The sequence below is a fragment of the Podarcis gaigeae genome, assembly GCF_964106915.1.
Source record: "Podarcis gaigeae genome assembly, chromosome: 7".
Taxonomy (NCBI): Eukaryota; Metazoa; Chordata; class Lepidosauria; order Squamata; family Lacertidae; genus Podarcis; species Podarcis gaigeae.
Genome location: NC_139683.1, coordinates 91,418,132 through 91,433,810, shown reverse-complemented (window position 1 = coordinate 91,433,810; position 15,679 = coordinate 91,418,132).

The window sequence follows — 15,679 nt, the reverse complement described above, 5'->3', positions numbered from 1 at the left end:
GGCTGCAGGCTGGCTGGACTCCAGTGCCCCTCCTAAGATGACCATGCTGTGCGATCTGTACACCTTCCATGCATACTGAAGGTGTAATGTGGAAGTAAATCATATTTCTTAATGTTACGACAGTCTCCGCTGTGTTTTCAATTTTCCCAAGGAGCACAGACCCTGTGTGAGTGCCTGGAACCCCTTGGAAACTTCCCACCACCCAACAGAGTGGGGGTGACGCCCAACTTTTGTAACAATGTCCATCTCCTGTTCTCTGGCCAATCACCACCCACCCAATCTCAATCCAAAAGATGGAACAGGGACTTATAATAATAAATTTGATCTGACTGAAGCAATTGGCTCCTAGCTCTGGTTGTGCTGTTCCCGCCCCCCTCCTTCCTGTTGTCATGTTAATCTTATGAGGAATCTGGTCTTACCAGGCCTACCTGGAAGTCAAGATGCCTATTCTGAGCATTCCTGGTGAGTCTCCTTTTCCTCATGTTATTCTCACAGATGAGGCTGAGGGACATGGACCAGCCCAAGGTCACACAGGGTGCTTCATGGGGATCTTAACACTGGTCTTCTAGGCCTTGTCCACTTAATGGCCCTTCATTTGATTCCACATTCTGGAAAGAAGGTGTAGAAGTAAATAAACCGGGAGAGGGGGTGGTCCTGTCTCATATCTCTGGCCTTGTTAACAGTCCTGTGTGGCATCTTTTACACTTCAGGGTGTAATTCGGCACATACTTACCAAGGAGCACTCGCCATGGAATTCAGTGGGGCTTACTTCTGAATCATGTATGGCTAGAAACTGTGGCAGCAGAGAGCCTTCCGAACCAAGTTAAGACATTTACCTGCTAAGTGCCTCCCCTACCCACGAGGAAACCCATTTTGGGGGGCTCCGGAGTGAAGTGGGGTGAGCAGCGTGGTGCTGCGAACCGATTGCTACTTTCATGGAGGGAAGCCGCACAGCCATCGCTGGAGAGCGCTGACTTTTTCCTGATGACAATTGGACTCTAAAACAAGTACCCGTGAGTAAAAACGGAAAATTGGATCAAGAAACTTGCTAAATTTGTGAATTAGGCAACGAAGCGGGAAGGTTTAAACAGGAAGTCCGCCTTCCGCTTTTTGTTAACAGACTGAAGCAAAGACCTTGCAATCTAATAGCCTGGAAATCATTTTAAAGTTGGAAATTTCCTGCATCCACAACCAATAAAACCCCCTGGGAAGCAGGAGAAAAGGGGGGGGGGATTTGACTGTTCAATCCTGCAGGAGAAGAGTAAAGGAACTTAAGTTTCCATCGTCCCAAACCTGGGGACGGGGTGTCAGGACAGAAATTGTTTGAGATGTCCATTGATTGAAAGGGGAGCATTTTGACAGATAGTTAAAAAAGGAGAAACAAACTAACTTCAACGCTGCTTTCTGCATCTCTGCATTTTAAAGAAACAAAGTATTTGAAATCGAAAGTAATCTTCTTTGTTGGATACATTTTAAAGATGGATACAAATAGAAATTGTGTCCCCTAGAGCAGTGTTTCCCAACCTTGTGCCTCCAGCTGTTTTTGAACTACAATTCCCATCATCCCTTGCCACTGGTCTTGCTAGTCAGGGATGATGGGAGTTGTAGTTCAAAAACAGCTGGAGGCACAAGGTTGGGAAACACTGCCCTAGAGGGAGCCTGACAGTCTGTTGTTACAGTTTACTTGAGACTTTACATCTGTCAGATTGAGATCATGGGACCAGACGTTTGACCTTGAACAGAAATGATTTGGAAGGAAGTTTTGGTGTCTGCCCTTGGCAAGACAAAAGCTATGCTGGAGCAGCTGCATGAGAAAATGAATTTGATGAATGAAAAGTTGGACTTGATGACTGCTGTAACCAGTGAATATGAACTAACAGGAAACAAGGATAAAGAAGCTATACAGCGACCAATTCAGGAATCTGGTTTGACAGGGCAAGTCCAAGGGCAGAAGAAGACGGAAGAGGTTGTGATTACAACTCAAACAACACAAACGGAGAGATCCAAAGTCCTGCAGGAGCAAAAGTTGTTGCAGTGGAAGATGGAATTTGGAGTCTGTCTGGAAGTGTCTGGAGTCAAGGAAGCTCTTAACTCTGGTGGGACTATGAAACAGGTTGACAACTACTTTTTGGATAATTACTTTTTGGATCACAAAGATGATGATAAGAAACCATGAAAGAAACCAACAAAAGACAAAGAAGTGCATAAGTACAAACAAGAACAAGAAAATCTGCAGAAGGGGCATAGAAGAGACTTAAGGGCCTTGGATATAAGATCACCAGATGGATGGACTGGATGTAATGGGTAGAAGGGACTGACATAACCTGTGACCAGGAAAAAGGGATGTTGGATTAAAATTAGAGGAAAAGTTTATAATAAGAAAAATTTCTTTTCACTTTTGGAATTAGTGTAACACTAATGGAATATTAGGAAATATGTTGGAAAGGAACTAATTGGCTTTAGTAGAAAGGAGTCAAGGAGTTATGTATAAACATGGTTTAAATTTTGAAATTTTAAGGTACTTTAGGTAAGATAAGATCAAAGAAACTAAGGTAAATTGAATAACAGAATATAGTAAAAGATGGAAAGGATATGTGGATTTAATTAATAAGATTGTTAAATCTTTGTTAAGACAAATCATTTAAACTAAAACTGAGAAATATGGGAAGAATTTGCTGGAATAACGAATTAAATTAGAATACAAAAAGGGAGGTGTGAGGACGTCCAAGAAATAAGTAAATGAAAAGATGTAATTTGAGATTTGCATTTTTTTCTTTTTTCTTTTTCTTTTATTTTTTTCTTTGTTGTATTTTTCTGATTTCCTTTTTTTGTAATTGTGTACGCATGAAACTCTGAATAAATATTATTTTTAAAAAAAAATAAAAAAGATACTTACTTGCTAAGCATTTATACATTTATGCAACATTTCAATGTCCATTATTTCTTTGAAGAAGAGGAGGATAGGGAGAGAATCAGAACAGGTGGAGCCTGGAGGACACAATTTTTTTCCCAGCAGAGAAGCAACTGTGACAGCAAGAACCCCTTCTGAACCAGTAAGACACTTTCTAGTTTAGGTGGGTGTTAAGCATTTGTGCTTAAATGTCCACAGTTAAGGGAGGAGGATGCGGAGAAAACCAGGACAACTTGACTAGGCCCCTGTAACCACATTGCACCCCCCCCCCCCATGAACTCCTAGCAACCCTACCAAGTGCAATGGGCACCAGCCATCCCTGGCTAGGGGCTTCAAAAGCTGGAAGTGGCCCAGGTCTCTAAGAAGGTCTTTGTGCTGCTGAGGAGAATAACATGCATTTAGCCTGGAGGTCTCTCAATAGGGTTCCTCAAGACACAGGAAAGAGAAAATGCCCTGAAATGCAAAATATAAAAATGGTAAAATGAAGTGCAAAGTGCAAAAGAAAAGAAAAAGAAACCACCCCTCAGTATTTAATACCAAAATCAGACAATACAGTTTCACCAAATTCATCCTACAATTTTTTTTCAGCCCCTTTCATGCACCTCAGATTAAGGGGCATATCTCCCTGAGGTGGCAGCATAATATGCCCACAATTCCATTCATAGCACAAGGTGTACACACCCCAAGACAGATACAGCTGCTACTGCTCCATCTAATACAAGTGCTTGCTTATAGTTCACACACATGCAACAGCAGATTCCTAGCCTAGCATCCTCCAAATGTACAAGTTTCTGTTCCATAAACTTGTGACCACTTGGCCACAAAGAGCAGGCAGGTCTTCGGTTGACTCCACCTTGAGTCTAAGGCTCCAGCTTCCATGCCAGGCCCAGAGTCTGTTCACATCCCAGCATGGAATTAGACAAAGATAAGCCCAACATGAGTCTGTGGCACTTTTAAGATTCAGTGTGGTGGGAGAGCCAGCCAAACAACTCTTCAACCTGCTGGAGCCCATCTGCTCTCTCCTCTCCCCTGACTGTCACAAAGAGCTGGATTACTGCCTGCTACACTTTGGGGGAAGAGAGAGAGGTGTGGAAGAGTTTGGAAGGGAGAAAAGAGACTAACAACTATGGAGACACTATAGAGAGATAGTTGTTTGTATATTGCAGTATAGTACTTTGCATGGTATCAATCATAGGCATGGGACAAAGTGCACACCTGACAGGGAACTCCAACCAATCCTGGCTCTCTGATTAACGTACCTGTGGGTGTTGTCAAATAGTTCTGGTATCATTTATATATTACATTTTTAGGTGATAACAGTTCTGGTATCATTTATATATTACATTTTTAGGTGTACATCTAAAAAATGTAATGTGTGGATCAGCTCTAAATCTTTGGAAATACACCATCAGTGGACATTGGGGTCAAAATTACAAATACATAGGGAGACATATGGGTCAGGTCTCATGTGTAATTTCTGTCCAGGTATCAAAACAGGTTTGGGGAAATTCTCCCCAAGGTCTGTTGCTTCTTAGATCATGAGCCACCAAACATACTAAATTCTGTGGAAACCCTATGTTTCTCTACATAGAAAGAGTTACTTTGACTTCCGCTTTTACCACAGCTGCAACACTGTGAGCACTGACTGCAGTAAGCAGGTGAGGGGCAACTGTGCCCCTCTGTGAGAGGCAACGTTTGGCTAAATGACCCCTGAAAAGGCTTGGAAGGAAGCTCAAGTCAAAGGAACTTCGGCAGTGTCTTTTTGGAGTCCCGGCACCCCTCGCTGAAGGAAAAACGGCTGAGGTGGGGGGGAATCCAGGTACAGAGAAGAACATCAAACAGACCGGTGAAAAGCCTCACATCACTGAAGCAGCGACAAGATGGTAAAATCTCTATTTCTATATCAAAATAAACGTAAAGTGGTAGCAGCAGAAATAAAACCTAAAAGGAAATAAAACAAGGGGGGGAAAGGGAACCCCGGAGGGGGAATCCCTCACGGAGCGAGTAAACCCAAAACAAGATAAAGAGTAAAAATAGCGGAGGAGAAGTAATGCTACCACAAAAGTAAAGGGAAGACAGAAGAACAGAAAAAAATATGGAAAGAATGTAAAGAAATCACTCAGATTGCAATTAAACTATTTGAAAAGCACACTATCTGAAATGGACTTACTACAAAGTGCAAAGCGGTGCAGGCTGCCTGTTGTTGGAGCTGGGTGGAGTAAAGCAGCTGCTTTGAAACTGAATGTCCTTGAAGGAAAGATAAGGACAAAGGAATAAGGAACGCTGTGGGGAAAAGGAGGGGAATTTCACAGATAAGATAAGATGGCGTCGCGGGTCTGAAGACGCTGAGTAATCATCAAGAAGGAGGAAGAAGGAGGAAGTGACGAAGACAAAATAGTGAAGGAGAGGATTAAAGGAGGGAAGAAGCTGGCAAGCTGAGTTAATAAAAACACAGTGACACCCAGTGGACAAAGTAGGAAAAGCAGTAACAAAGGAAAATTGGAACAATAGAAGGACATCTGGTGGTTGAAAAAGAGAACGCAAAATGTCTCATGCAATTAAAAAACAGACTGGAACTGGAAGTCAACAGCAACAATTAAGAAGAAACTCAGGCCTTGAAGAAATGGACTTGAGGGAGCTTATTATTAGTTTGAAACTGGACTTGGGAGGATTGAGAAAAGAGTTGGAAGAAAGAATCAACACAATTGATGGGAAATTGGAAAAATTAGAAAACACAATAAAAAAAATGAAAAAGAAAACGAAGAAATAAAGGAAAAATTAACAGAAGTTCTAGAAAGAGTGAAGGAGACAGATAAGAAAGAGCAAGAAATTAAGAATAAGAATCAAAAAATGGATGAGATTGTGAAGAAAATTAGCAAAGAAAAAAGGGAACAAAGAAAAGAAATGGACAAATTGAAAAAGGAGATGGAGGAACAAAAAGCAATCCAGGAAGCTACTGGGGATGTGCTAGCAATGATACAGATTAAAGAGAAGACCTTGAGATTCAGAAATGTTCCAGAAGAGGAGAAGGAGGATATTTGGAAGAAATTATTGAGACTTTAGCAAAGTGGCTACATTTGCTAAAGGAAAAAGACATAATAGAACAGACAGAGAAAATCTTCAGAGTGAACTCAAGAAAAGCAAAAATGAACAAATGGCCAGCAGACTGCATCATTGTATTCACATCAAATTGGATGAAAGATAAGATCCTCCAAGTAAAGAGGATCCATAGATGGAAAGGAAATAATAATTTTACGAGAAGTCCCACCTAGGCTGATAAAAAAGAGACAGCAATTCCAATTTCTAACAAAAACACTAAAGGCCAAATCAATATCTTTCAGATGGGAATACCCAGTGGGGATTTCCTTCAACTTCAAAGGAAAAAGAAGACAATTTGAGACATTTGAGGAAGCAGATATGTTTTGGAGGAAGTATCGAGGAGAATTAGGAGGCGGGAAAAGTGAAGTAAGAAATGAGGAAGGAAGAAAGGAAGAGCTATCGGATGAGGCGGAAGAAGAAGAAAAAGCTCAGCAAAGGGTGGAAGGATAAAGAACTACGCCATGGTAAATAATCAGACCAATAACTATTACAAAACCCTTCTCCTTTACCACTGCAGATAACTTAAACTCTTTCCATTAACTTTATAATTTTTTAACTAATAAAGAATGAAATTTAAAGAATGAAAGAATGAAATTTAAATTGTTATCATGGAATGTAAATGGTTTAAATAATAGGGGAAGAGGCAGAAAATAGAACGTATCTTAGAGAGGCAGAAGTGGGACCTTGCTTGTTTACAAGAAACCCACATCAATACTAAGCATAAAAGACTATTGGTAAAACCAAAGTTAGGGGAAGAATTCATCGCATCTGATGTAAGAAAAAAGAGGGGGGTTGTAATGTATGTTAAAAGCAAATATGAACCAGAATTGTTATATGAAGACAAAGAGGAGGATTACAAAGGGGAGGATCGTAATAGTCAAAGTATCACTAGAGGGGGAACCAATTGTAGTAGCGGGAATCTATGGATCAAATAAAAGAAAATCAGAATTCTATGTTAAAGTAAGATCATTATTAATGGAATATATAGATATGAGAATTATTGTGTTAGGGGATTTAAATGGAGTAATGGAACCAGAATTGGATAGATCGCAGAAGAAGAGGGGGGGAAATGAAGGGAAGTTGCCAAAAAGCTTTATGGAAATGGTAAAGATTTTTGATTTAGTGGATATATGGAGATATAAACATCCTGTCGAAAAGGAGTTCACATATTTCTCAGAACCAAAAAATTTGTATAGGCAAATCGACAGTATATGGATTACTAAGGATATGACAATTGAAGCAGAGAATGCCAAAATATTGTCAAAAACACTTACAGATCACAATCCAGTATCATTAACTCTTAAAGGAAAAGAGGAGAAAGGGGAAAACAAGGTGGAGAATGAATGTTTTCTTATTAAAAAATGAAAAAGTAATACAAGGAGCCAGAAAGTTGATGAAGGAATATTTTGAAAACAATTGGAGGAAAGGGACAGATGTTAAAACAGTGTGGGATGCTGGGAAGGTGGTTGTTAGGGGATATTTCATACAGCAAAACTCAATAGCATATAAGAATAAATAAAAAAAGAAAAGGGAGCTTTTAGAAGAAATTAAAAGGAAGGAAAATTGGCCTATGCAAGCAAAAATAAAGAGAGATTAAATCAAGAAATTAAATTACTGAGAGTAGAATATAATAAAATTATAGAACAGGAGGTAGAACAACAAATCAAATTTTGGAAATATAAAAATTTTGAATGGGAAAATAAACCAGGCAAGATCCTTGCCTGGCAACTAAAGAAACAAAGAAATGAAAAATTAATAAATAAAATAAAAGTAGAAGAGAGGACAATAAGGGATATGACAGAAATTAAAAAAGAATTTGAAAAATATTTTTAAAAAATTATATCAAAAAAATAAAGTGCCAATAGAAGAAATAGAGGAATATATAAAGAAAAATAAAATAATAGAAATAGCAGACCATAAATTATTAAATGAACCAATATCAACCGTAGAAATTAAGGAATCAATTCAAAAATTAAAAATAGGGAAATCCCCTGGTCCAGATGGCATACCAGCAGAATACTACAAAGAAATGTTAAATGAATTCATCGATCCACTAAAAGAAGTAATAGAGGAAGCAGTAGAGAAGGGGAATATTCCAGACTCTTGGACTCAAGGGTATATAACGCTCCTGCCAAAACAAGGTACGGATTTGGAATCTGTCTCAAATTATAGACTCATTTCATTGTTAAATTCCAATTATAAAATTTATGCAGGATTATTGGCTAACAGGTTGAAAAAAAATAGGAAAAATAGTACATAAAAATCAGGCTGGATTTGTGGAAGGTAGACAAATAAAGGATAATATCAGAAATATAATAGACATAATGGAATATCTACAAGTAAGAAGAGACAAACAAGCAGCCCTGATTTCAATCGATGTGGAGAAGGCTTTTGACAAAATCTCATGGGAATTTATGAAAAAACTATTAAAAGAATTGTGTCTAGGTGAAAAATTCCAAAAAGGTATAAATGCAATATATAACCAACAGAAAGCAAAAATTATTATTAATGGAGAGTTTGGAGAAGAAATCAATATCTTTAAAGGTACAAGACAAGGATGCACCCTATCCCCAATGTTATTTATAATAGTATTAGAGGTTCTATTAAAGAAAATAAGGCAGGACAACCAAATAAGAGGAATAGCAGTTGGTGAAAAAAGCTACAAGTTAAGAGCCTTTGCAAATGATGTTATGATCACAACAGAAAATCCCCTACAATGTACACCTAGAATATTGGAATGCATAAACGAATATGGCAGATTAGCAGGATTCAAATTAAACTATGGGGAAACCAAAATACTAGTGAAAAATATGGAAGAAAAAGATAAAGTGAAATTACAAGAAATTACAGGATTGGAAATTAAAAAGAAAATAAGGTATCTTGGAATAAATTTAACAACAAACACTATAGATTTAAGTAATGAGAACTATGGGAAAACATGGAATGAAATAAAAAATGACTTGCAAGTATGGGGGAAATTAAATCTTTCCTTACTAGGGAAAATATCAGTAATAAAGATGAACATATTACCAAGGATGATGTTTTTATTTCAATGTATCCCAATACTAGTAGGAGATAAATGTTTTAATAACTGGAAAAGAGATTTGGCTAAATTCGTATGGTCAGGGGAAAAGCCAAGAATAAAACACAAAATAATGATAGATAAGAAGGAGAGAGGAGGATTTGGTCTCCCAGATATGGAGTTATATCACGATGCAGTGGCTCTGACCTGGCTAAAGGAAGGGATCAAATTAGATGACTCGGATGTATTGGATTTAGAGGGAGTAGAGACGAGATTTGGATGGCATGCCTATCTAATAGATGAAAAAGTGAGAGTACATGTCAGGGAACTGACATCAGAGCGAGAGGCGGAGGCAGGGCTCCAGAGCGATGCCGGAGAGGGGACCAGCAGGGGGGAAGGAATTCAGCGCAACACCAGTAGAGAAGGGAGGGAGATGAAGGAATTGGAGACTGGTCTCCAAGACCCTGCATCAGAGACTAGTGGAGAGAGCGCTGGCACACCCCTGCCTTCCCCTTACTTGCACAGATGAGTTCCGCGCAGGGAAAATAGGAGGAGACTTGGGGTCAAACAGCTCTTATGCTGGAAAAGGTTCAAGAAACGCCCACTGACAGATTCTGCAAGCGACTGACCGGCCACGGAGTGTGGGCTGTCAGCCAAGGCATGGTGAACCAGGCAATCGGACACAACTAGCAGGCAACTTACGCACAAGTAACCCCTTACAACCATTACAGCAATCTGTCAGTCTCTGAAGTTACTTGTGCACAGGCAGGGAATCATGAGCCAGACTGGAGGTGCCGGTGCAGCGGAGCAGGCTGTGGGTGTGCAGGACTTGGTGAAGAGGAACCAGGACCTGGAAAGGCATGTAGCTCTGCTGACGGCGCAGCTGGATGAACGGCGGACCCAGGATGCGCAGGTTAGACCCACCCCAGTGGCAAAGAAGGTGCCAGGGCTGGTACACAAGTTTGGGGGGAAGCCCCAGGTCTATAATGGGTTCCGAACGGAAATAGAGTACGCTTTGGAGCTGCAACGCGATGACTTTGCTGACGATGCAGAGAGGGTGGCATATTATCGTGGGGCACCTTTAGGATGGCGCGCGGGAATGGGTGAGGCCCCTAATGGCCACTCAGAATGCTGCCATGAGGGACGTCCGGAAGTTCTTCCAGGCAATGGACGCAATGTATTCAAGCCAAATTGGGCAGAGTGTAACCCAGCGGGAGCTGATGAGATGCAAGCAGGGGGATCTATCCGTTAGAGACTACTGGTCCCGCTTTGCGATGCTAATACACCGGCTCGAATGGGATCTAGATGACCCGCCCATACGGATGCTGTTTGAGGAGGGGTTGTCCCCAACCGTGAAGGTCGAGCTCTCCCGTGCGCCCCGCCCGCAATCTATGGATGAACTGACCAAAGCGGCACTTGCAATAGGAGCGAGGCAGGAAGCGCGCGCTTTGGAAAGGCGGGAAGGGAGAGGAGAACGTTGCCCTGACTACCGCATTCCGGAGATGCCAAGGCAGCCTTCCGAGGACGTTGAGCCAATGGAAATCGATGGTGCGCGCGAGCGAGGCTTTGAGCGCCAACCAAGGATTCAAACGGGAGGGGAAGGCAGCCAAAAGCACCAAGAAGTGTTTCCTCTGCCAACGGCCAGGACACTTTGCCAGGGTCTGTCCACAAAGAAAGGCTTGGCAAGGGATGGTGGGGGCTGCTGGGAGCGAGGAGGAGGCGGAGGAGGACAAGGTGCAGGGAAACGCCAGTGCTTGGCTGCCCACAGGGGGGCGCAGCAGCCAGGTGAGCAACTAATGGAAGTGCCCCAACCAGACCCACCCAAGGCGTCTATAGCGATAGAGGTGGTGCTAGAACTCCCAAACGGACACCCAGTCAAGGTTAAGGCAATGCTGGACTCAGGCAGCTCTTGCAATTTTTTCAGCAAGGAGTTCGCACTAGAGCACCAAATACACCTGCTGCCACTTGATTTTCCCCTTCAGGTCACCACGATAGATGGCAGGGAGCTGCTGGGAGGGGAGGTGACACATCAAACACCACCAATGAGTATGAAGGTTTCCAGACACACCGAAACCATTGCCTTTCATGTGGCCACACTGGCGGGACCTCCGATAATACTGGGCATGAGCTGGTTAGTGCTACATGATCCAGTGGTGGCTTGGCATCAACGGACAGTCACCTTCGGGTCAGTGCACTGTTTGGAACACTGTCTGGGGGGGGAAGGCCAAGGGGGAGGTTGGCCAGGCTGGCAGCAACTACACTGGAGCCGAGAGCAGAGGTGCCGCCACAGTACGTGGACTTACAGGAGGTCTTCAGCGAGAGGGAGGCGGACAGACTGCCACCACATAGGCCCTTTGACTGTCAAATCAACCTACTCCCTGGGGCGCAGCTGCCAGTGGGTAAGCTGTACGCCATGCCGGACCGGGAGATGCAGGAGTTGCGGAACTTTATTGACAAGAACCTAAAAAGGGGGTTCATAAGGGAATCTAAGGCAGTGGGGGGCAGCCCTGTGTTCTTCGTGGACAAAAAAAAACGGATCAGCCTAGGCTTGTAGTGGACTATAGAAAATTAAACCTCGTATCGGAACCCGTGACCTTCCCAATGCCCAGAATTGATGGTATTCTAACTCGGGTAAGGAAGGGGAAGATCTTTACCAAGCTGGACCTCAGGGGAGCGTACAATCTGATTAGAATGAGGAAGGGGGACGAATGGAAAACCACCATGTTTACCCCCCTTGGGGCCTTTGAGTACCTAGTTATGCCATTTGGATTACAGTCGGGCTCAGCCTGTTTTCAAAGCTTCATGCACCATGTGCTGGGACCCCTGCTGTACAAGAACTGCATAGCATTTCTGGACGACGTCCTGATCTATTCGGACAATGAAAAGCAGCATGTCCAGGACGTCAGGGAAGTGCTAAAGCGGCTGCAGAGGCATCAGTTGTGGGTCAAGCAGGAGAAGTGCCAGTTTCACGCCAGAGAAGTGGAATTTCTGGGATACAAGTTATCAGACAAGGGCCTAGCCATGGACCACAGCAAGGTGCAGGCAGTGCTAGAATGGAAGACCCCCAAAACCCGGAAGGATGTGCAGAGGTTCCATGGGTTCGGCAACTTCTACCGGAAGTTCATCAAGAACTTCGCCCACTTGACCGCACCCATCACGGATTGTCTCAGTAGCAAAAAAAGGTTCGTCTGGACTGAAAGTGCCCAACGATCCTTCGAGAGGCTAAAGAAGGCGTTCGCCTCGGAGGAACAGCTCCTGCACGTGGATCTACAGAAGCCGATGAGGCTGGAAACAGACGCATCAGACCGGGCGGAGGGAGCGGTGTTGCTGCAGCCGGAAGGGAGCCAACACACCTGGAGACCGTGCGCCTTCTACTCACGGAAACTGAGCAAATCGGAACAAAACTACACGGTGTATGATCGCGAACTGCTAGCAATTTACGTAGCCTTTCAGCAGTGGAGACACCTACTAATAGGGGCTCAGCACAAGATTCAGGTGTGCACGGATCACAAGAACTTGGAATATTGGAGAACGGCTTGAGTGCTCAACCAGAGACAGATTCGATGGGCACAGGAGTTCTCCAAGTTCTTCTTTGAGATCAAGTACGTGCCGGGAGAAGAGAACATGAGGGCAGACGCACTGTCCCAGAAGCCGGAGTACATGGAAGGAGAAGGACTGCCGGAAGTAAGACACATGTTCCCAGAGGAACGATGGGTGTGTGGGGGAGCGTTGGTTGGGAAACGAGAACTGACCGCGCTGATTCGCCAGGACGAATTTGCCCAAACCAGAATCAGAGAACTCAGGGAAGCGAGGAGAGACCAGGGAGGCTTTGAGGAAAGGGAAGGACTGCTGTACTACAAGGGAGCAATGTATGTGCCCGGGGAAGCCTTGCGGGAAAGGGTGCTCAAACAGCTTCACGACAACCCAACAGCGGGGCACTTTGGGCAACACAAAACTATGTTACTGGTTACTAGGCAGTTCTGGTGGCCAAGGGTGAGGGAAGTTGTACGAGAGTATGTACGTGGCTGTGACCGCTGCCAACGGGCCAAGGGGGAGAGGGCGGCCCCGGCAGGGTTACTGGAACCGTTACCTACACCGGGAAGACCATGGGAGGTGGTGTCGATCGATTTCATGACAGATTTACCCAAATCCAGAGGGAAGACAGCAGTCATGGTAGTAGTAGATCTGCTAACCAAAATGTGCCATTTTATAGCGTGTTCACATGCAGTAACGGCTGAGGAAACCGCCCGGTTGTTTGTGGATCACATCTTCAGGTTGCATGGGGCTCCTTCGAGGGTTATCTCTGACCGAGGGAAACAATTTACCTCGAGGTTCTGGAGGAGGCTTATGAACTTATTGCAGGTGGAGGTGGGATTCTCGACGGCGAGACACCCGGAGACCAACAGGCAAGCAGAGAGGGTGAACAGCATTTTACAGCAATACCTGCTATGTCAACGAGAGACAGAACGATTGGTTAGAGAAGCTAGCACTAGCGGAGTTTGCGTATAACAACGCTGAGCATGTGTCCACGGGGATGAGCCCATTCATGGCTAACTATGGGTGCCATCCCAGGGCCTTTCCCAGGAGGGGGGAGGAAGAATGGAGCGTACCCGCTGCAGAGCAGTTCGTGGAAGAAATGGAAGCCCTGCACCAGCAGCTTAAGATGAACCTGGAAAGGGCCAAGGAACTGTACAAGAGGCAAGCAGACAAATGTCGCCGGGAAGGGGACACTATAAGGGTGGGGGACCAGGTGTGGTTATCCACCCAAGGCCTACCCTTCAAGGGAGGATGTAAGAAACTACAGCCAAAACAGCTGGGGCCCTTCGAGGTAACACACCAAGTGAACCCGGTGGCATTCCGGCTCAAATTGCCAGACAGCATGAAAATCCACCCGGTGTTCCATAGGTCACTGCTCTCACCGTACAGGGGGGATCGGAGGGTCCGGGGGGAAGTAGGGGAAGGGCTCACACACCCACAAGTGGAGGAAAGGGAACACCACCACCAGGTGATGGAGATCCTGGATTCTCCTCAAACCGATTCGAGAATAAGAGAGAATCGCCACATCGTCAGCGTATAATAATAAGGGGCAGCGATAGTCTGCAAGCCTGGGTGCATGAATGGTAGTTTGGGCCTCAGCTAGGGGCGTTCTCATGTCACTAATATAGAGGTTAAAGAGATAGGGGGCAAGGATGCACCCTTGTCGTACCCCCTTATTTATTGGTACCGAGTTTGTGAGATCGCCCTCAAATGTTAACCTCACCCTAGCGGCCGTCCCTTCATGTAATTTAATCATAAGCCACAGCAGCCTTTTATCTATGCCCCACTTTGCCAGTTTTTCCCATAACAGCTCTCTAGAGATACTGTCAAAAGCCGCCTTCAGGTCTATAAAAGCGGCACATAGAAGACCTTGAGTAGGGGAAGAATACTTCCGCGCCAAATGATATAGAATTATAGCATGGTCAATAGAACCCGACTTGTTCATGGCCTATCAGATTGGAATCTTCGGCCCATTGGGTTAGTCTGGTTAGCAGGAAGCGAGTATAGATTTTCCCGATGATTGATAATAAACTGATGTTACGATAGGCATGGTGAACCAGGCAATCGGACACAACTAGCAGGCAACTTACGCACAAGTAACCCCTTACAACCATTACAGTACATAAAGGCTTCCTAGGGCATATAATCAGAAAATCTATATATAAAATATGGGAGAAATATAAAAGACTACTAGAACCGAAAACTCCCTGGTGGGCATCGCCAGCAGAAATTGTCACAGTGAAAAAATTAAATATGAAAGAAAATTGGGCTACCTATAAAACTGTATTAAAGGAAGAAAACAGAGAATTGGAATTAAAGGATTGCACAGAAATTAAAGCTCATATTAGTGATTGGTTCCAATATATTTAAATTAAGTATAGATTAGCGAAAGACAAAAAGTTAGGATTTGAAAAAGAAATATCAAAATTTGATAAATACTTAATACAAGAAAAATTTAAAAAAATCTAAATTGTATAATCTGATTTTAGAGTGGGAAACAAAGGATGAATTGGTTAAAGCATCAATGATTAAATGGGCGCAAGATATTGGGAAAAATATTATGTTTGAACAATGGGGAAAATTGTGGAAAGAAGATATGTTATATACTGAAAGAAAATTACCTTAAAATGCAACATAGATGGTATTTAACACCTGAAAGAATAGCAAAAATGAATAAAAATTGTAGCGATGTCTGCTGGCGATGCAACACTGGAAAAGCTACAGATATGGTGGAATTGTTTAAACATCAAACAATTTTGGGGAATAATGTATAATGAGATGAAAAAAATGTTTAGATACTCATTTAGGAAAACACCAGAAGGTTTTCTATTGGGAATACTACCAGGAAGCCTAAAGGAAGAAGATAAGACCTTATATTTATACACAACAGTAGCAGCAAGGCTATTGATTGCTAAAAACTGGAAAACTGGTATAATAGCGACAAAAACAGAGTGGCTTGCCAAATTATTGGAGTATTACAATATATCCAAAACAATGGAAGAAATTGGAAGGATTTCAAAAGAAAAGACAGACTCATAGAATCATAGAATCATAGAGTTGGAAGAGACCACAAGGGCCACCGAGTCCAACCCCCTGCCAAGCAGGAAACA